Source organism: Haliotis rubra, unplaced genomic scaffold (assembly GCF_003918875.1).
Source record: "Haliotis rubra isolate DU_JTF1 unplaced genomic scaffold, ASM391887v1 Scf1058, whole genome shotgun sequence".
Lineage (NCBI taxonomy): Eukaryota > Metazoa > Mollusca > Gastropoda > Lepetellida > Haliotidae > Haliotis > Haliotis rubra.
In genome coordinates, this window is record NW_025764957.1 from 32,967 (window position 1) to 56,553 (window position 23,587).

General features: G+C 40.2%; 1 non-coding gene and 1 pseudogene across 1 annotated transcript; both read right to left on the minus strand.

Moving 5' to 3' along the window:
* Positions 1-13,648: 13,648 nt before the first annotated feature.
* On the minus strand, positions 13,649-13,829 carry LOC124277203 (annotated as a pseudogene).
* Positions 13,830-20,407: 6,578 nt separating this feature from the next.
* Positions 20,408-20,608, minus strand: LOC124277182. Its single transcript, XR_006898760.1, has one exon. It is a non-coding gene; the product is annotated as a U2 spliceosomal RNA (small nuclear RNA).
* Positions 20,609-23,587: the final 2,979 nt, after the last annotated feature.

The following is a 23,587-nucleotide window of genomic DNA, read 5'->3' on the forward strand; positions in this document are numbered from 1 at the left end:
AATAAAGCGCGATAGACATCAAATAAGGAAAAGTCAGAGACCCAGTTCCTGATAATATTAGCCCCTGGTTGATTGAAATCACTGCCACCTAATTTATCTAAGTTAACATTTAACACACAATTAAAATCACCACCTAAAATAAGAATCTTATTAGTGACAAAAAAAATGTCAGTGGTATGAAAGAAAGCAACTCTATCTGCAGGAATGTTAGTGTACACTTCCTCCATGTTTATGCCCCTATGACCATTAAAACAGAGATCCACAACTAAAAATCTCCCCTCGACATCAAAATAATAATATTGAACCTGAAAATGAATTTTTAAGGAGACAATAAATCCCACCCCACGACTTAAATTAGTACCAAAGCTCCAAAATGCCTTTCCCTGAAACAAACATTAAGGAGGATCATGAGCATCCACATTCGTATTTCTACGCTTAGTGGAGGAAGATCTGTCCACAGAAACACACGCAGCTTCCGCCACCCCTTGGGGAATAGTGGATGTTGTCTTCTGCATTTTCCTGGTACGATGCCGTGATATGTGAGGTACCTGAAAGTCAGAGGTCATGTTATAATCATCATCGCTGGATAAGTGCAGCGGAGGTATGGAAGCAGCATCAGCATAAGTTTGAGATGGAACAGACATATCACCAGGCACCATTTTCCCAGAATCATGATAAGGGTCAGCCATAGAGGTTGAAGGCACATCCAGCATAGCCTGGTCCCCTCCTGGCTAAATGGCGGGGGAGCAGACTCTGCATCAAGGTCCTCAGAAACACCCTCAGGGGGGTTAGCACTCTTATCCTGTCCAGGCGTAGGCGCCAATGACAGTTCCTCCAATATAGCAGTTCCCCTGGCTTTTCTGTTCTGGAAGCTGTCAGGACAGTCGGCCCTCTTGTGGCCTAACTTATAACAACGCAGACGCATGGGCATACGACCAGGAGCTGTCACCAACATCGATACCCTATCCCCTAGCCGGACGATATATGGGATCCGTTCCTTTCTATCCTGGTTCAGTTTGATCCTAAGAATCCTAACCCCTGTTTTTAGGGGAACACCATCAATTAAGATTGTTTCATTAGTCATGCGTAAAAGGTCACCATGCTTGCCAAAGAAATTCCTCAGGAACTGGTCCTTTACAACACCATGGACCCAATGGATCCTAAGATCAATAATCTCGACCTCATATTCAGTGAAATGTAACGTAAGGTTGTTATGTCGTAGCGTGCCAGTTTGTAGTAACAAGCGAGCCCGATTGTCTCTACAGAAAGTAACATACCAGACACCAAGTTTTTCGGTTTTCCAGACTGAGTCCATTTCACAAGTCTTTAATTTAAAACAACACTGAACCTTACCAGGTGTTCACGATCTATACGTCTCGATCCGAACAGTCTTCCTGGAAGCAGCTGCCTCATAAAATCCACTAGCAATGGGCGGTGCGATGACTGCACCCCGAAACGCCATGGTGAAAAACTGTATGGGGGGAGACCTGAAGGTCACACAAATGCTATGCAAATGTGGCCCACCCGCCGACCTAAGGAAGGAAAAGTTACATGAAAATACACAATATGCAATCAATACAAACAATAAGCAACGCACTCTTAAGGAGTGACAAATTGACCGCTTCCAATAATCAATAGCAGAGACTTTTTTTTTTCTTTTTGATAAAATTTAATGAGCTGATTTAATACAATTGCAGACAGTGCAAATAGCTTACCACACCTGAATTTAAAAAAGTTATCACAAAGATTTAGGTGTGGCCGCATCTAACATAAAACAGACTAAAGAAGAAGAAAGTTACACAGCTTAAACATCTGTACTTGAGACGGTAAACTTCTCAAACTCTTGCTGGCCAGGCGGTAAATTAGCCCACGATTTCTTCAGAATGTCCACAAACTGTCTCACAAGAAAAACCACACGACTCCTCTGCTGAGAAGACAATATATCCTTGAACAGTCTTAACTCCACTGGCTGTGCCAAGAACACAATAAGTCCTTTCTCATTCCGGGAAATGTTGAACACAATCGTTCTCTTCCAGTTTTCTTCCACAGGATCTACTTCTGTCAGTTCTGCATCCTTCGTATACACTGTCAGAAGTTCTACAGGCCACTGGTTGACTGGTGACGGCAAAGGAATCTCCATCTGAGCAAGAGCCTCATCCTGTGAAGTTTGCTCAGCCCAACTAAGACCTGGTGATACACACTGTTTCTTCGCAGGAGACTTCTTAGGGGACCTCTTCTTCTTCTTAACTGGTGCTTCAGTAGCCACTGGTACACTGATCTCTCTCTGTGAAGCTCCACTAAAATCCTCAGTATGAACATGTTCATCATCTGACACAGTAATCATATCCTCACTGTCACTGTCACTTGACGCAAGTTCCTCAGTCACTTCCTTCTTTTGTTCTGGAATATCTCCTGAGTTCGGACACTTGGCTCTCAGATGGCCCGCTGAATGACATCTCAAGCAGATAGGAAGTCTACCTGGTGCTGTAACCAACATGGACTGTTTCTCAACAAATCTCACAATATGAGGAATAGCTGACTTCTGTGAATCCGTAAGTTCCATTTTCACAATGCGAACACCAGTATAAACGTTGACTCCATCAATGTCCACGAACTCCCTGAATGCATCAACCACACGGCCATAGTGACTGAAGTAATCCTTTAGGAATTCACTAGTAACTGTAGCATGAAGCCAATGTATCCTCAAAGAAACCATGAACTTTCCATACTCGTAAAAGTAGAACTTGTCTTGTCCATGAATAACACACTTGAGATTGATGAACTTGCTTGCCAAATCCTGAAACTTCAATGTAAGGTACACTTGTCCAGCATGCTCTGTCCTCCAAATAGCAACACAGTCTGCTAAAGAAAAATCTGGCACTGCACTTATCAAAAGTCTGGCAAAGTCCGGCACATTAGTGAATCTGGCTGTTGAGTAAACTCTGGCGGTCCTTGATTCCACTTCTCTGTCCACATAACGCTCATGAATGGGTCCAGCATCCACTGCAGAGGTGTAGGCCATGGTAGGAAGATGAGGGGAGACTACTTTAGGTCGCACAGTCAAAGACTGATGCCCACTCGTAGACCTGTTGCAAAAAATGAAACGTCAGTACAAACGAGTCAAGACAAAGCAGAGAAGTAAATGGACCTCCAATATCATATAAGTGACACAAGACCTCCGACCAAGATACCAGTACTTTTTTTTCCTTTTCATAAAATATTTATTACAAACAAACAAACTGAAAATACAATAAAGGACAGGTAAGCCACTACCCACAAATAAAAGACGTATCACAGTGGGTGGGTAGTGGCTATAACATAAGCAAATTATAAGAAGAGAGAAGAGATAACTACATATACATATTAAACATAACCCGACAGAGACAGAACACAGGCGATTTAACAACTACACATACATAACCATAAATAACGTTATACATAATGAAAAAGAGGTTAACTTGCACATATAGTAAATATACAAATAGCTAGATACAAACGTGCAACACATAGAAACTGTACAAATATGCACGTAGTTACGTAGATTTATAAACTGTACAAATATAAAACATCTATGTATATTGAACACGCACATCAAACACTTGGGGTAGACTGGGGACAACACGGGACCTACACTATCATGTACATGGGTATATAAGTTATTAATAATATTGATAAGTAAAAATATACTAGTATACAATATCAGAATATACAAAGCCACAGTATATACAGTTGGATGATATGTAATGATATGTACAAGTATAATACGACACAAATATAAATGACATGAAAATGGGTAATAACTTATATATAAAAAATTAACTGATTATTAGCATTGACATAACAGAAGAAAGGAGAAGACAACCAGTACTCAGCAAAAGGAGAGGCAGATAGACGAAAGTAATCAACTCTAATACGTGTTTTTAAAAGTGCTAGAAAACGCAAGACAATATCATTCCCATTTAGCCGTTTGTGCTCAAATTTATTCAGATTCCGAATAGTCCAAATAGAATACTTTGCCAAAGTCAAAATATACACACAAACAGCAAATTTCTTGGAATTGGGATTCTTCGGCACCAATCCAAACTTGATAACTTCATGAGATTTTTTCAGTTGACCAGAAGAACGATAAGATAACCATGGGAAAATAATATTCCACAACACACAGGAACAGGGACAGGTAATGAACAGATGATCAGAAGTTTCAATTCCTGATCGACAAAGAACACAGTCCGGAGAGACAGACATACCACGGGTATGAAGAATATACCCTAAAGGAAGAGGGTTATAGATGAGACGATAATTAACCGATTTGTGAAGACAATCCACAAAAGAATGATGTAAATTGCGCCAAACAATGCCAAAAGGAACTTGTGGATATAACATTTCTATTTTATTTTCCGTGACTTTACTCAGGAAGCACTCGTAAAATTCCCGAGTAGTAAATTTTGTTATGACTACCAGCGGATCCGAAACAATAGATTCAAACAATTTTACAGCTTCAAAACAATGCTGATAGTATTTAGACTGCGTCTCAGAGTGAGGGATACGAAGGGACATAAATTCAGATGAGTACTTACCTAAGGATAACCCTAACCAATACTTTGCAAAATATGTCCATTTTGCTGAACTACCATTGAGTAAGTTTTGAATATGTTTCATATAAAATGCCTGCAATTTAGACTTGATGTGCGGAGCACCAAGACCCCCGTCCAAAATTGCCTTATATAAAACGGAGCGCCGAATAGGTTCAGCTGTGGACTGCCAAATAAACCGAAACATCTTTCTCTGAAAGAGATCGTTATGTTTTGAAACTATAGTAACTGCTCCACGATACCATAGTTTTGCCAAGCCCCAAATATTGCACAATACTGTTTTACCAAAAACCGAAACCGAGCGCCCTTTACAAGAATTAAGTACTAAACGAAATTTAGATAACAGGGTGAAATTGATCATCATCACTGACCTCCTTGCCAACAATAATTCCAACAATTTTTGACTGGTCAATCCATGAAATACCAAAAGGGTGGTCGGACCTTGACTTCCATTTCCCAAGGAATATTCCTTTTGTTTTGGACATATGGAATTTAGACCCAGATGCTCCGCAAAATTCTTTGTAAATAAATAAAAGATTTTCAATAGAAGCATCTGTTGTACAAAACCCCAGACCATCATCAGCATAAGCAGAAGTCTTAGCCGAGTCATCACCGCCTTGGAGTGGTATACCTTTAATCAAGTGATTTTTACGAATTTTGTGTAAAAGAGGCTCAAGTGACAAAACGTACAAGGATGGGGACAAACCACACCCTTGCCTGACAGACCTCGTAACCGGAAATGGCCGAGAAATGTGCTGATTAACAATTACTGAACTGGAAATGTCAGTGTAAAGAATTTGAACCCATTTTTTGAAATTAGGACCAAAGCCAAAAGCATCCAGAACTTTAAACAAATAATCATGGGAGACCCTATCGAAGGCCTTTTCCTGATCGAAACTGATAAAAGCACAAGGTAAATCTTTCTGATTCACATAATCAAGCACATTACGTATTAGATGACAATTGTCTCCTATAGACCGACCTGGTTTAGCGCAAGTTTGATCTAAATGAACAATGTTCTGTATTACATGGCCTAAATGTGTGCATAAGACTTTGGAAATAATTTTGACATCAAGATTTAACAAAGAAATAGGGCGCCAATTACGAACATTTTCTGCATGAGCATGATCCTTACAAATAAGGGTAATGAGAGAAGTTTTGGAAGATGAAGGTAAAGAACCTCCAGAGAAACATAATTGAACGAGACGTAGAAACACATCACCGAGAACATCAAAGGGAAAGACATAGAACTCCTTAGTAAGTCCATCCGTACCTGGAGATTTCCCATTCTCCATAGCCTTAAGGGCAGATAGAATTTCGTCTTTTGATATCACCTTCTAGAGTAGCCGAAACAGTCGAATCCAATTTAGGCAAATCCGCAAGGTATTCATTACATAATTCCTCATCAATGGGTTCAGCCGCAAAGAGGTCCGAATAGAAATCAACAAAAACACCCATGATGCCTTGAGAGGTTTTTAACAGGTTTCCAGAAAGGTCTAAAATTGAAGAAATAGTTTTCTTTTTACCTCTCTTAACTTCCTTGCGAAAAAAATAACTAGAAGGCTTTTCACTATTTTCGAGGTCTTTAGCCTTAGACCGGATAAGGTGACCTTTAAATTCCATAATTTCCAAATCTCTGAGCTGCTTTTTGACTTCTAATTTTTGATCAGCATATTGTCCAGGATGCAAGGATTCAGCACGACATAGATTTCGGTATTGGGCTTGTAAATTTTTGCGGAGGGATACACGAGAGTGATACCTATCTTTTAGAAACAAACAAATAAATTCCTTTATTTTAATTTTGAATGTATCCCACCACTCAGGTGTAATCTGATCCAAAGAAGGGACATTTGCTTTACAAAACCCTGTAAATAAAATTTTGAAAGCCGAATCAAACACAGAACTATTACATTTCCAATAGGATGGGCCAAAATCTATACCTTCAAAATCCTTTAGACTTACCGACACGTAGTCGTGATCAGAAAAGGTGCACGGGGTAATTGTCGAAGTGTCGACAGCAGACAGCAGGTGGGAGGAAAAGTAGAACCGGTCAAGACGAGATCCGACACCAGCAGCATTAGACCAAGAAACTGCAACTATATCTGGAAATAGAAAACGAAACACATCAGATAGAGAAAAGTCCGAGACCCATTGCTTAATGATATTAACCCCTTGTGGTATGAAAACCTGGTTACCTCCTACTTTATCTAATTTATTACTAAGTACACAATTAAAATCCCCTCCTAAAATAATATGCCTATTGGTAACTAAATATTGAGTACAATGTTTGAAAAATTCTACCCTCTCCGCTGGTATATTGGGAGCATAAATATTTATCAACCTAATTCTTGAATCACCTATGGTGAGATCAGTTATTATGTATCTGCCATCAACATCATAATGGTACTGATCAATCTTAAAACCAATAGATCTACTGATAATGATCCCCACACCCCTACTATTATTTGTACCAAATGACCAAAAAGCATCACCAGAAAATCTATCTGCAAATAAGTTAGCTATACTTTTAGAATGCACATGGGTCTCTTGAAGGAAGAGAAAGTCAATGCTAGAGGTATTAAATTTATGTGATAAAATATTCAGTTTGTGAGGGTTATTCAATAACCCATTACAATTTATAGTGAGAAAATTATACATGATATTGTAATTTATGTAACCACAGAAACGGAACAGAGTGACTCCCATGTATGGGAGAAGTTACAAAAAATCGCCATTCTAGTCTCAAAGTCGGGGGGCGTGTCCAAGGCCATTATGAATGTGACATATATATGTACATATAGTATTTAAGGCGGATCAGTGACTTCTACAGCAGCAGAACGAGTGACCCTAATGGTCGCACGGGGTGGTGTGATAGCCGTACAAGCAGCCTGACTAACATCACCGGCTAAGTGAGATTTGAACTTCTTAGAGTCCTTACGTCTCCCATCAGAGCGTGATTTGTTTTTCCTGCGAACCTCCTGAAAGCCATCATCATCATCACCATCTCCATTGTTAGCATCAGGCACCTGAGCAAGCACAGAATCACCCTCCTGAGAAAATTCACTAGACTCCTGAAAACTCACTTTCCTGGTTTCACTGCTGTCAACTTCCGGAATAACACTAATTATCTCCCCTTCCTCCTGAACCGAATTTCCACTCTCACCACCAGACTGCACCTCTATATATCTATGATCACTCACAGACTGCACATCCATATCTCTGTGATCGCTCACAGACTGTACATCCATATCTCTGTGTGATCGCTCACAGACTGTACATCCATATCTCTATTGTCTCCAATATCTGAATCCGAGTTATGAATCTCTACCTGATCTTCTCCCGCCTGACTGTCACACTCTGATTGGCTGTCAGAGTCAGGGGGTTTATCAGGGGGTTTATCATCAGAAACAGTCGTATGAACACTGTAACTCTTAGGTGCCTGAGGGCAAGAATAGCGCTGGTGCCCAGTCTCACCACACCTTAAGCAGATAGGGGCTCGGCCAGCATTGCCATACCATCCCCTATCTTGACAATGTGAGGCAGTAGATTCTTGTCATTTTCTGACAACTCAATCGTAATCAAGCGCACACCACTGTAAACCGTCGCACCATCCGGCAACGTGCATGGCTCATAACCAATGTTCAACACACGACCATACATGGCAAAGAACTCCCCAATGAAACTCTCTCTGACTGTATGATGGAGCCAGTGTACTCGCAGGGTAACAACTTGGCGCTTGTACATTGAAAAAACAACATGCCCATTGTCAAAAGGAATCGACTGCACCTGCAACAATATCTCGGCCTTTTGTTTCCTATGAAATGTCAGGTACCAACTACCATTCTTCTCAGACTTCCAAAGTGCCTCTAAATCCGTGCCACTAAACTCTGGAAGAGCACTTTTAATTGCATTAAATAACTTGTCCCTCGGAAAATGTCTTACCGAAGTTTCAGCCTTGACAGTGAGCTTTGCCTTGACGTCATTCAACTGGGTATGGGAGAGTGGACGAATCCTCGTTACTGCTGCCCAGCACCAGCTGTATTGCGCCAAGACATCGTCTGAAGACCAGGAAATAACGAACGATAAACATCAAATAAAGAAAAGTCAGAGACTCATTGTTTAAGAATGTTAGCACCTGGTTGATTGAAATCCCTACCCCCAAGCTTGTCTAATCTACTATTTAAAACACAATTAAAATCCCCTCCCAAAATGAGAAGCCGATTGGTGACCAAATATTTTTCGATACCATGAAAAAACTCAATTCGATTTGCAGGGAGATTAGGAGCATATACATTAAGGAACCGAACACTATGTCCGTCAATATTCAGATCTACAACTAAAAACCTCCCTTCAATGTCAAAATAAAAATAATCAACAGTAAAGGTAACCCGTGATGAAACCAAAAAACCAACACCCCTACTGAAATTGCTGCCAAAACTCCAAAACGCTTTACCCTGAAAATAGGCTTCAAATGACTTAGCGAGATGGAGATCATAAACATGGGTCTCTTGAAGAAACATAAAATCAACAGAATTGGAATGAAAATATTGTGACAATAAACGAGACTTATTTGGGTCGTCTAACAACCCATTACAATTGAGAGACAAAAAGGTATACATGAAGAATGGTTGTTTGGCGTACAATAGGAATAGGCAATAAATATAACAAACCAATATAAGAACATGACACAATGCAATACAAGGAGAAACAGCAAGCAAGAAAAAAACAGAACAAGAATACAGCAATGCAATGCAACCTGAGCATAAAAACAATTCAAGACCAACCAGAAATGAAGAAAGCGCAAGTAAAATCCTCCCCAATCGACCCGACCCCTTCAAAAATAAACAAAAGAGTATAAAAAAAACCCACCCAAAACAACCAATAACCGACAAAATGATAAACCACAAATAATATGAAACAATAACACATAAGAAAAATGAAAACAAATAAGAAAAAAACAAAAAGAAAAATTTAAAACAGAGCTAAAAACAAGCATAAGGAAATGAAGATACCCAATTGATGACGAAAGGACAGTAGAAAAACACCCGATACCGCAAGGTAGAAAGGGAGTCAACCCACACCCAACACCCACCCGAGTAACCCTCACCCCCCAAGGAGCACCCAATAAGGCACAAACAAACAAAACGCAAACACCAAATAAGTTAAACACAACCAGCCAAAAAAACAGAAGGGTGAAAAACAATCCCAATCCCAAACCCAAATAGCCAGGCTAAGCTAGGGTAACATTCACCCCCCACCCCAACCAGCAACACAAGAAAATACACATACGACAAAAAGGCGATGCAACAGAGAGCAGGGAAAAGAATGGTGATAAACGACAAAGAACTGAGAAAAGCCCACCCTTGAAAACAACAGGAAAAGAAACAAGAACCCCACCCAAAAAAGAAAAAGAGGAAAAACCCAACTACTGTCTGTCGCATGCCCGTGGATATAACACGAAATATACTAGCAAAATGATGAAGAAACAGAAATAGACAAAAACAGCAAAATTTAAGTAGGAAACAGCTGCACCTAACGCAGCCGACTACAAAATACAGAAGATACATAAAATCAACACAATGGGAAGTAAGAATAAAATATGAACATACAAGACTGATTTGGGTAAGTAGACAGCCCAGTATGGTTACAAACCACAAACGTATAAAAGAAAGAACCATTGTGTGGTGGATAAGAGAAATAGGCAATAAATAGAACAAACAAATATAAATGACAGAATAAACGAGGACGACGGGACATGACACTATGCATATACAAGAAGAAACAACAAGCAGAACAATAATACAGCAGTGCAAAGGAACCGAAGCACAAAGACGAAGCTAACCACCCATAAATGAGGAAAGCGCACGTAAAATCCCCCCAACCGGCTCTACCCCCTAGAAAAATAAACAAAAGAGCCAAAAAACCACTCCAAATAAACTCATAACCCTCAAAAAAAGATACCACAAATAACATGAAACAATAACAGATAAGAAAAGAAAAAACAAAGAAGAAAAGAAAAAACAAAGAAGAAAAAAACAAACAAAACAGTTAAATACTGAGCTAAAAACATTTGGATGGAAATGAAGTGGCCCCATTGATGACAAAGGGGAATAAGACCTAGACCAGTACACAAGGAACTGGCATAGCAGTTAAACAAGGGAGACAACCCACCCAACCAACCGACAACAAGACACCCAAAAACCAATCCCCACCCCACACAAGAAAACACCACCACCCCAGCCTGACCCAACAATGGAAACAAAAGCAGCACTACTAGCATAGCAACACACTGGCAAAACACAACATGCCAAGCAAAAGGAGGGTAAAACGCAACCCCCATCCCAACCAGCAACACATAATATATATAGGCAATGCAATAGAAAGCAGGGAAAAGAATGCCGAAAAGCAACAAATACCCCGTAAAACAATCACCCCACAAAAAAAATAAGGAAATGAGGACAAAACTTACTACTTTCTGTCGCATGCCTGAGGATAAAACAAGATTTATCAGCAGAGATATACAGTAACAGCAAAATACAAATGGCCAATAATAGGGAGTAACCAGCTACACCTAAGGCAGCCAGCTACAAAATACATGAGAAACAGAACAGTCATAACACACACTGGAGCGCACTCCCTGGAAAGGGAGAAACCTGGCTGTCAACACAAAAGTCCATTATGCAGTCTCATAGTCCGAGGACAAAGCAAAATCGTGAACAAGGAGCGAACAGTAGCCATGGAACATTTATGGGGGATCATGAGGCTCTGCAGCAGTATACCTCCGTTTAGTGGAGGGAGACCTGTCCACCGCCACAGAAGCAGCTGCAGCCACAACCCTAGGGATAGAACTGGACTGATGTTGTTTTTTCTTACCACGTGGGCCGCCGGCATGGGGAACCTGGAATTCCTGGGAATCATCCTCACTACCAACATCAAGAGTGGGCAATGCTGTCACAGAAGCAAAGGACCGGGGAGGGTCAGGGTCACTGCCCCCCTGCTCCGGATCCTGCTCACCAACGTCAGACATGGGAAGGGCAACTGCCTCGATAACTTGATCCCCCTCCTGACTAAAAGCAGGGGGAGAGGACCCCCCAGCTTGATGGTCCTGCACTACTGTCATGGATTCAACAGAGTCAGTGGCCTGCCCTGGCACCGGCAGCAGCGACACCTCCTCAAGGAGAGCCGCCTCCCTGGCCTTGCGGTTACGGAAACTATCCGGACAATCAGCCCGACTATGTCCAAGTCTATAGCAGCGTAAGCAAATAAGCATCCTGCCAGGGGCCGTAATCAGCATGGAAACTCGATTGCCTAAACGAACAATGTAAGGGATACGTTCCCTACCCTCCAGATTCAATCGAATGCGCACAATGCGGACTCCTGTCTTAAGGGTGCCCCCATCAATGTTAATGGTTTCATTACCAATATCGAGGATGTCCCCATACTTTTGGAAGTAGCTCCGTAAAAACGTGTCCTTCACAACACCATGAACCCAGTGGATCCGAAGATCCATAATTTCAACTTCATAAGTAGGGAAACGTAACACAAGGGCTTGATGGTGTAGAGTCTCTGTCTGGAGTAAGAGACGGGCACGGTTGTCCTTACTAAACGTAACATACCACACCCCATCTTTTCAGTCCTCCACACAGAGTCAAGTTCAGAGGTCCGTAGACCTTTAAAACATAATTTCAAGATGCTCACCAATTCCTCTCTGTCCAAGCGGCCATTTTCAACCTCAATGCGCAAAGTCCGTCTGGAAGCAACAGGATCATAGTGTCCACTGGCGATGGGAGGGGCAATGACAGCACCCCTGAAGGCCATGGCAGGAAGGGAGGAGCAAGACCCGAAGGTCCAACTGAATCGAAAAGTGGGGGGAGTTGGTAAACAACTGATGCCCACCCGTCGACCTACAAGAGAAATGGCAATAACACAAAATGCAAAAATAGACATACAAACACTCTACAAGAGAGATAAGGTGTGATCGCTACTAAACCCAACGCAGTTACTGCACGTGGATCTAAAGCCAAAAGGCGAGAAGCGATGCCGGTCGTAGGCTTGTGCCAGCCAAATACCTATAAACCCACAGCATCCCATTAAGGAGATGGATATTAACATCAGGCCCTTGAAAAAAAGTCACCACCAAACTTACACGCACAAATACACGCTATTTCAGACCACGGAAGAGTGCCCCGGCCAAATTGTAGTGGTTTGTGGAGAAATTTCACCATTTGTGTGAAGTCGACAAATGTGCAAATACCCCATTTCTGTAAGTATATAGAGCGCAGTCGATAAAAAGTCAGGCAGACGTGAGGTAAACGTCCTGCAGCTGCCACCATGAGCCGGTGGTTAATGGAGGAGGTGCGGGCACACAGCAGTTTGGGCACCCCAGACTTTGAGAAACTCGCGCCCAAGCAAGCGTGAAAAAACACTCAAATTGCCCACGTGTACTAAATAAAGTAAACTTAGATAAACTTAAATACAGTTCAAGTATAAAAACAAAGTTAACATAGGTGAATTACATGTAAAATGTTGTTTTAAATAAGACATAGGACGAATGTAAGGAGAGTTTGAATGTAAATTTACCCGGGCCATACTTGTTTACAGCTTGAAAACACATTTTAAGGGTTGGCCGGCGCTTAAGACGTGTGGGTTTGACAGGGCAGAATGTTGTTGTGTCGATGTGATTGTCTACAACGTAATTTTCCTTGGATACGGGGACAGAAAATACCTGAAAGTGGAAAAGAATCACTTTGACGAACGTGGCGGAGGTGGGCAAGGACGGAGTACAGTGTGGATGTGTGCATTTCTAGAGTTTGGAAGTGATTAAATGCTCCATCCAGGGAAGAATAAGCGCGAAACAGGAGGCGATGGCGCAAATGAAATGAAATAAGAGGGGACGAAATGTGAAAAAGAGGGCCGAGTTGAGGGTTCTCCATCCAGGGAAAAATAAGCGCGAAACAGGAGGCGATGAAGTGAAATAATTAAATGAAATGAAATAAAAGGGGACGAAATGTGAAAAAAGGGCCAAGTTGAGGGTTCTATTTTTTTATTTGAAATATGAGTGGTGGGCCATTCCCGGAGGTACTGCAATACCGGGTCAACCCGTGATGAGGGCGGAGCAACCTCATCCCATTCTAAAAATCAGTTTAATATCGATGTCTCCATTAGGAGACTTATCAGATATTAAGCTGATAAGAACCGATACTTTTTGTCCTTATTGTTTTTTTTAATAAATGTTTTTACACACAACGATTACATATTTGGACAGCAGCGGCCACCATCCCTAATTTTAAAACAGCTATAACTCTGGTTGGGGTAGTGGCTTTAACAATGAACAACTAAAGGCAGAAGAAATAATCAGAAAAGAACGTCACAAACAAATAAATATTGATAAACCACCAAATAAATTATATATACATTGAACAGTTAAAGTAAGATATGTTAACACGTGATTTACACGTACATAACTGAAAACCATTTATAGTAGTGGGGAATGGGGCCAACAAAATAGGGACATATTCATATAATGTACAATCAATGACAATTACTTTAATTATGGGGCGGTGGGGTAGCCTAGTGGTTAAAGCGTTGGCTCGTCACGCCGAAGACCCGGGTTCGATTCCCCACATGGGCACAATGTGTTAAGCCCATTTCTGGTGTCCCCCGCCGTGATATTGCTGGAATATTGCTAAAAGCAGCGTAAAACTAAAATCAGTCAGTCAGTCAGTCAGTACTTTAATTATATTTACAAACATAATTATGTATATACATACACATATAATACATATATACATATAAATGTACAAGATATACACACACACATATATATATATATGGGAAAAGTGGGGAAATCAAAACAGGACTTACTCTATAATATACATGATTATATTTGATTTAAGTACCATTCATTGTGGGGCAAATGGGGACATCAATCGGGGACCTAATAATAAGATGGACATTTTAAAACACTTTAATCACTTATGTTAGAAGTAATAAAATCACACTGAAATACTAAAAGGTAAATTCAGCATACCTGCATTGACTGAGCAGAAGCATGGGGATGAAAGCCAGTATTTGGAAAACATGGAGTCAGAAAGACGAAAGAAGTCGACCCCAATATGTACTTTGAGGAGCGACAAAAAACGCAGGACAATATCATTCCCTTCAAATTACGTTTCCACCAAATGCTATACTTTGCCAACGATAAAATATACACACAAACAGCAAATTTGTAAGAATTTAAAGTTTTGGGCACAATGCCAAATTTGATAACTTCATAAGAATTTTGAATAAGGCCTGAAGAAAGTTAACTTAACCAAGGGAAGATAACACACCACAAAACATCGACGCAAGGGCATGAAACAAACAGATGGTCTGAGGTTTCAAGTGCAGACCAACAGAGAGAACAGTTAGGAGACGCAGCTACCCCACGGGTGTGAAGAATATAGTTAAGACGAAGGGCATTAAAAATGAAACAATAATTCATTGATTTTGGAAGATTGTCCACAAATGAGTGATGAAGGTTAGCCCAAACATGCCTAAAATTAATTTGTGGATATAATTTTTCCACTTTGTTTTCTACAATATTGTTAATAAGAGAAATGTAGAATTGCTTCGAATTGACATAAAGTACATCTACTAAAGGATCCTAAGCAGTAGATTCAAACAGTTTCAAGGCCAAAACACACCGTTGATAGAATGGCGATATCGTATCAGAGTGAGGAATGCGTAGGGACAGAAAACTAGGGCAGTAACGACGCAAGGACATGCCTAACCAATATTTTGCAAAAAAAGGTCTATTTTGCTGAACTGCCCTTCAAGAGCTTTTGAATGTGTTTCATTTGTAAAGCTTGTAATTTTGATTTGCTGTGAATCGCACCAAGAACCCCCTCAAGAATAGGCTTATATAAAATGGAGCGCCGAAGTGGTTCAGCTTTGGAATAAATAAACCGAAATGTCTCTCTCTGAAAGAGATCAACATAATGATTTGAAACAGGGGCTACTGCTCCACGGTACAACAGTTTAGCCAGGCCTAAAACGTTGCACAGTACTGTTTTGACAAAAATAGAAACAGAACGCCCACTGCACATTTTCAAGACAGTACACAATTTTGAAATTACTGGATGAAACTGGTCATCATCATTGACCTCTTTGCCGACAATAATTCCAACAATTTTTGACTGGTCAATCCAAGATATACCAAAGAGTGTTTAGACCTTGTTTTCCAATTACCAACAAAAATTCCTTTAGTTCTATTCATATTCAATTTAGACCCAGACGCCTTGCCAAACTTATCATAGGTATCCAAAAGATAATTGAAGCGGCCGTTGTACAAAATCCCAGCCCATCATCAGCACAAGCAGATATATTTGCTGAATCATCGGTACCTGGTAGTTGTATACCTTTTATTGACGAATTTTGTGAAGTAGAGGCTCCAGTGTAAGTACATACGAGGAGGGAGACCTTGCCTGACAGACCTCGTGACCGGAAAAGACCGAGATATGTTTTGGGTAACTATAACTGCACTGGATATGTCAGTATATAAATATTTGACCCATTTTTTAAAATCTGGACCAAAGCCAAACGCGTCCAATATCTTAAACAGAAATTCATGCGAAACTCTATCAAAAGCCTTCTTTTGATCTAGACTTACTAAAGCACAAAGGAGATTTTTTTGCTCCACGTAATCCAACACATTACGCTGTAAGTGGCAATTATCCAAAATAGACCGACCAGGGATGGCACATGTTTGATCCTGATGAACCATATCACCAATAACGTTGCCTAAACGTGTGCATAACGTTTTGGAAATAATGTTGACATCAACATTTAATAATGAAATAGGGCGCCGGACGAATGGCGGACGTTATTAGAATTGTTAACATCCTTGCATATTAAAGTAATATAGGAAGTTTGTGAAGAGCTAGATAAACGCCCTTCAGAAAAACACAAATGCACAAGACGAAGTAGCACATCACCTAAGACATCAAAGAGGAACAAATAAAACTCCTTGTTAAGCCCGTCCGAACCTGGAGACTTGTTAGTATCCATAGCTTTAAGAGTACTAAAAAATTCTGCTTTTGTTATTTCACCTTCTAGTAAAGCCGAACGTTCCGAATTTAATTGAGATAAGCCAGTAAGGAAGTCTTTACTTGTTTCTTCATCAATGGGCTAAGCCGAAAATAAGTCCGAATAGTAATCTACAGAAACGCCCATGATGTCTTGAAATGATTAACTAGTTGGCCAGAAGAGTCTAAAATAGAAGATATTGATTTCTTTTGACCTCTCTTAGCTTCCTTACGTAAAAAATAGCTAGAAGGTTTTTAACCATTTTCCAGGCTCTTTGCTTTAGATCTAATCAAATGACCTTTGAATTCCATATTTTCAAATTCATTTAGTTGCTTTTGGTCTCCTGTATTTGGTAAATATATAAACCGGGAGTTGCAGATTCTGCACGGCACAGACGGTGGTATTGACGTTCCAAAACTTTTTGATGGGATTGTTTACTTTTCCGACGTTGTTTTAGAATATCATTTACAAAATGTTTAATTAAAATTTTGAAATTATCCCTCCATTCCAAAGTAATATCCTCTAAGGGAGGAATCTCATTTTTGCAAAAGTCTATAAACAACTGTTTAAAATCCAAATCTAAAACAGAATAATTACATTTCCAATATGAATTACCAAAGTCTATTCCTTCAAAATCTTTGAGCATTACCTGGACGTAATCATGGTCAGAGAAGGAGCATGGGGAAATCGTCGCAGTGTCGACAGCGGATAGTAGGGAAGATGAGAAGTAAAAGCGATCAAGTCTAGACCCAACACCAGCAGCATTACGCCAAGACACCTCCACCGAATCTGGAAACAAAGGACATATACCAGTAATAGAATAGTCAGAAACCCAATGTCTAATAACATTAGCACCCTGTTGAGAACTACCAATATGTCCACCCTTCTTGTCAAGTTTCGTGTTACAGACACAGTTAAAATCCCCTCCCACTATTTATAACCTATTAGTGACTAGAAATTGTGAAATGCTGTGAAAAAACACCTCTCTTACAGCAGATTTATTAGGAGCATAAATGTTAATTAATCTAATACGTGTTCCATGAACTCTCCCATCTAATACTATATATCTCCCATCAATGCCAAACTTAAAATAGTCTAATTCAAAATCAGCAGTATCTTTAACTATTAAAGCTACACCCCTACTATTATTAGTTGCAAAAGCCCTGTAACATTTTCCCCTAAATTTACTCCCCAAAGATTTTGCAATATGAATGTTATAGACATGAGTTTCCTGAAGGAACAGAAAGTCAATACATGCATGGAATTTAAAACTTAAATTGTTAATTTTATCAACAGAATCAAGCAATCATTACAATTAATTGTTGTAAAATTAAACATTGGTGGTTATAATTGTTTGTGACACTTCAAGATAACTAACACAGTTATAATATTGTTGAACTAATATACTCCCTTAACAGGGCGAACTTTTGTTTGAGCCACTGTTCTTTTACTCATAGTCCATTTTACATAGCATGGTCGTCATCAGTTGGTTTGTGCAAATAAATACAATTTACTTGTCAGGAGGTTCTCCCCCTCTAGGCTTTTTCAAGGCAGTCCTTGGAGAAGTTCTCTGCTGGTCAGATATAGCAACCGGTGTTAGCAAAGGAATGTGTTCTCGTAGGGGAAGGGGATGAAGACGACGCCTCAGGGCCCCTCTTACTCCCCTTAGAGCCTCTCGGCCTACCCCACTTCCTACAACGTGGAGCAGTAGAGGTTGGCAGAGGAAAATCCATCTCACCGAGACACTTATCCCCCTCCTGTGAGAACTGTTCCTGCACTTGATCAGTCCAAGAAGCTGATGGGGAAGACATACCAACTTCACACTCCACTTCCTCTCTACTTCCCTCCAATCTATCACCTTCTCCTTCACCCTCTCCCACATCTACAACAGAACCACTCCTCTCCTCTTCCTCACCAACATCCGACATAGCAGAGTCAACCACTGACTGGTTATTTGTCCTTGCTGTGTCCGCATAAGATGGCCTAGTACCATTGTTAATGGATACTTCAGGTCTATATGGACAGTCTCCTCTGGTGTGCCCGATTTAATTGCACCTGAAGCAAATGGGGAGACGACCAGCTGTGGAGATGAGCATAGCCATCTTCTTCCCCATCTTAACAATATATGGCAGATCAGTATCATGTGATTTTAACTGAAGTGTTACATATCTAACACCAGTGCCAATTTTACTGTTGTCCAAGAAGTCCGTCTGTCTGTGTATATCCATTACCTTGCCATAATCAGAAAAGAATCTCACAAGATAGAAGCCATTGAACTTTTAATTCGATAACGTGATGATTATAGAGTGAAAAGGTGTACTTCTCACCGTGCATAGTTACAGATCCCAATGATTTCAGGAGATTGGCTGGTGTATCATACGTAAATGTCACAAAATACTCATTGCCATTCTTCGCCTTCCATATAGAAGTAATATCCGTGGGTTGAATGTTAACTGACGTGCAAATGAGAATCTGAAATACTTGGTCTCGGTTCATCCCTCTGTTCCTTGAATACATCTTCACGGTCCTCCTCATAGTATCTTCATCGAAGAACTCACTGGGCACTGCTGGGACACTCAATGCCTCAGATTCCGCCATGATGAAATGAGGGCGACCACTCAAGGTCTGAAGTACGTTGTACCGCCACCCACTCGTAGACCTGATAAGAGAAACGTCATTAAAATTACATAGACAAGGAATACAGAAAAAGTCAATATAGTCACCAATATCCTCTGCTGACGTCCAGACAGGAACAGAGCTACACTTTGACGGTAGCCAAAAGGCCGAGAAGCGATGCCGGTCGTCGGCTTGCGCCAGCCAAATACCTAAAACCCCACAGCATCCCATTAAGGAGATGGATATTTACATCAGGCCCTTGAAAAAAAGTGACCACCAATATTACACGCACAAATACACGCTATTTCAGACCACGGACGAAATGCCACGTTGAAATTGTAGAGGTTTGTTGAGAAATTTCACCATCTGTGTGAAGTCGACAAATCTGTAAATACCCCATTTATGTAAGTATATAGAGCGCAGGCGATATAAAGTCAGGCAGACGTGAGGTAAACGTCCTGCAGCTACCACCATGAGCCGGTGGTTGGGGCTTTATGGAGGAGGTGCGGGCACACAGTAGTTTGCGCACCCCCGACTTTGAGAAAGTCGCGCCCAAGCAAGCGTGAAAAAACACTCAAATTACCCACGTGTACTAAATAAACTAACCTTTAATAAACTTAAATACAGTTCAAGTATAAAAACAAAGTTAACATAGGTGAATTTCATGTAAAATTTTGTTTTAAGTAAGACATAGGACGAAATGTAAGGAAAGTTTGAACGTAAACTCACCTGGGCCATACCTGTTTACAGCTTTAAAACACTTTTGAAGTGTTAGCAGGCGCTTAAGACGTGTGATTGTGACAGGGCAGAATGTTGTTGTGACCATGTGATTGTCTACAACGTAATTTCCGGCGTGCGACATCATGGCCGACGTCCTTGGATACGGGGACAGAAAATACCTGAAAGTGGAAAAGAATCACTTTGGCAGAGGTGGGTAAGGACGGAGTACAATGCGGATGGAGTGGATGTGTGCATTTCTAGAGTTTGGAAGTGATTAAATGCTCCATCCAGGGAAATATAAGCACGAAACAGGAAGCGATGAAGTGAAATAATGAAATGAAATGAAATAAAAGGGGACGAATTGTGAAAAAAAGGGCCAAGTTGAGGGTTCTATTTTTTTTAATTTGAAATATGAGTGGTGGACCATTCCCGGAGGTACTGCAATACCGGGTAAACCCGTGATAAGGGCGGAGCAAGCTCCGTGGCACCTCATCCCAATCTAAAAATCAGTTTAATATCGATGTCTCCATTAGGAGACGTATCAGATATTAAGCTGATCAGAACAGATACTCTTTTTTTTCCTTTTGATAAATTTTATTACATACAAAATATATTTTACATGCGCGTACAGCGCGGTCGCTGCAGGGCGGCCTAAAACTATCACAAAAAGAGTTTGCCCTGCAGCACTAACAATACACAACTAAAAGAAGAAGAGAACATAAAATCACATTTCTAAACAAATATGCCATAATCCGGCCACATGCACATTCAATAATATTTACACTTGTTATTTACATTTTAAGTTAATACACAAGATACATACAGCAAATATACACATAGGTGCCATTTCCCGGCAGCATGCATAACATCAATATTTACACATAAATGTGAAATACTGCCACAATCTGGCTACATGCACAGTAATGTATCAATCACAAAATAGACATGTTATACATAAAACTGTATATCATCAATAATTACACATGCTATAAAAGAAACCAATTGCCATAATCTGGCCACATGCAAAATAGTTTGCAAATACTGTTCTGAAGTCATTTTGGTTTTATCACTTAAACTCCTCGCTCAAACGCACTCAGTGCATACTAGACATATCGCCTGAACACACCTGGATGAGTGCACGGGAAAAACGAATAGGTTTTGCATATATAAGACGGTGGTCAGCGATACACGGGGGATTCGCTCCTTTCTGCCATTCGGTGCTATTCGTTCCAGTTCGTGTTTAGGCATTTAGACTACGAATGACTTTGTTGTAAGATGTGTAGGTTCAATTGGCTTTTGTGGCGTTAGATTGTTGAACTTCCATTAGTATGGTTAAAGGTTAGGCAATTAGCGGTATTTAGCGGGTCTATTTATTTCAAAGTTCATTTAGAATCACTTAAGAGAATCACGTTTAGTTCTTTGTAAATCATTCCATAGTTTTTTCAGGTTTAGTTCCTTGTTTTAGGCCAAAAGGAATGTTCAAAATTTTAGTTGATGAGGTTTCAGGGGTAATTTGCATAGCTCTGCACAATCGTTTTATTTTCCACTGCGCAACAATTACACACATCAAAGCAAACATGTTATGCCATATACATAAACCATGCAACTCACTTACACAATACAATATATACACATGCGATAATACAGAACATCATAACAGGCAATAAACAATAAATAAGGATACATTATATTACTATATGGAAACTAATTAGAAATGATTTAATACATGTTTAAATACAGGCGAAAATTATATGTGAAATTCTAATGAATGATCAGCATTGATTGAACAGAAAATTGAAGAAAAAAGCCAGTAGTCAGAAAAAGAAGAGAAGGAAAAACGGCAAAAGTCGACCCTGATACGTGTCCTAAGGACGGACAAAAACGCAACATGATATCATTCCCATTCAATTTTGTGTGCTCAAATTTATTAGAATTTCGAACAGGCCAATTAATGTATTTTGCCAAAGTTAAAAGGTAGACGCACATTGATTTTTGATAAGAATTTGGAATTTTGGGTACCAGATTAAACCGAATAACTTCGTTAGATCGTGTTAACAGGCCAAATGCCAATTGATCTAACCATTTGAAAACGATATCCCACAAAACATCAACACACGAGCAATAGATGAAAAGATGATCAGAGGTTTCTATTGCTTAACGACATAAGGACAGTTAGGAGTGACAGACATTCCCCTAGCATAAAGAACATAGCCTAAGGGGAGAGAATTATAGATAAGACGATAATTAACCGATTTGGAAAGTGGGTCCACGAAAGAATTATGCAAATTAAACCAAACCTGCCGAAACGGAATACAACGTTTCAACTTTATTTTCTACTACTGTTTGTAATAGACCAGTACAATATTGTTTTGAGGTGAGGTGAGGTGAAATTGGATTTAACGTCGTGCTTGAGAATATTTCGCTCATATGACGGCGTGCGCACGTGCGTGCGTGTGTATGTGTATGTGCGGCTGCTTGTACTAGCCCAGACTTAAGCGGGTTTTTTATAGTGCTAGGCCACTGAGATACCATGCTGCAGAGTGAAGCATGAATACCCCACTCAGACACATTATACTGACTCCAAGCCGACCAGTCCTTGTTGTACTCATTAATGCCGAGCGCCAGGCAGGGACCAACAAGTAATAAATTTAAACGTCTTTTGGTATGACACGGTCAGGGATCGAACCCGCGACCTTCTGCTCTCCGGGCGGACGCTCTAACCACTACACCACGGAGGCGGTCCAATATTGTTTTGAAGTGAACCGAAACATATCTATCAGATAATTTGAATTGATAGCTTCAAACTGCCTTACAGCCAATAAACACTTCTGATAGAATAACGGCATCGTCTCAGAATGAGGAAATAATAGGGAAGCAAAAGTAGGACAATAATGACGTAAAGACATGCCTAACCAATATTTTGCAAAAAACGTCCACTTAGCTGAAGAATTAAGCAAAAGATTTTGAATGTGCTTTAATGAATGTGGACTGCCAAATAAACCGAAAAGTCTCCATTTTTTCGAAAGAGTTCGAGATAATGTTTTGAATGTATAGTTACCGCCCCTCGGTACCTAAAATTTAGACAAAGCCATGACATTGCACACAGTAGATTTACCAAATATAGACACTGAGCGTCCCTTAGCACCATTTAAAACAGAACGGAATTTAGATAGTATAGGATGAAAATGATCGTCCGCACTAACATTCTTGCCTGTTACAAGTCTTACTTTTTTCGACTGCTCAATCCAAGAAATACCAAAAGGGTGGTCCGACCTTGAACGCCATTTACCAACAAAAATACCATGAGTTTTTGCAAGATTCAATTTAGAGCCTGACGCTTTACTGATACCAAATTTTGACCCATTTTTGAAAAGTTGGACCAAAGCCAAAAGCGTCCAATACTTTAAACAAAAACTGACGATAGACCCAGTCAAAAGCCTTCTCCTGGTCTAAACTGATAAATCAGATAAACCGGTAAATCAGCAAGGAATTGATTACATATTTTCTCATCAGTGGGCTCATAGCCAAACAGGTCGCTATAAAAGTCAACAAAAACGCCCATGATTTCACGAGAGGTACTTACTTTATTACCA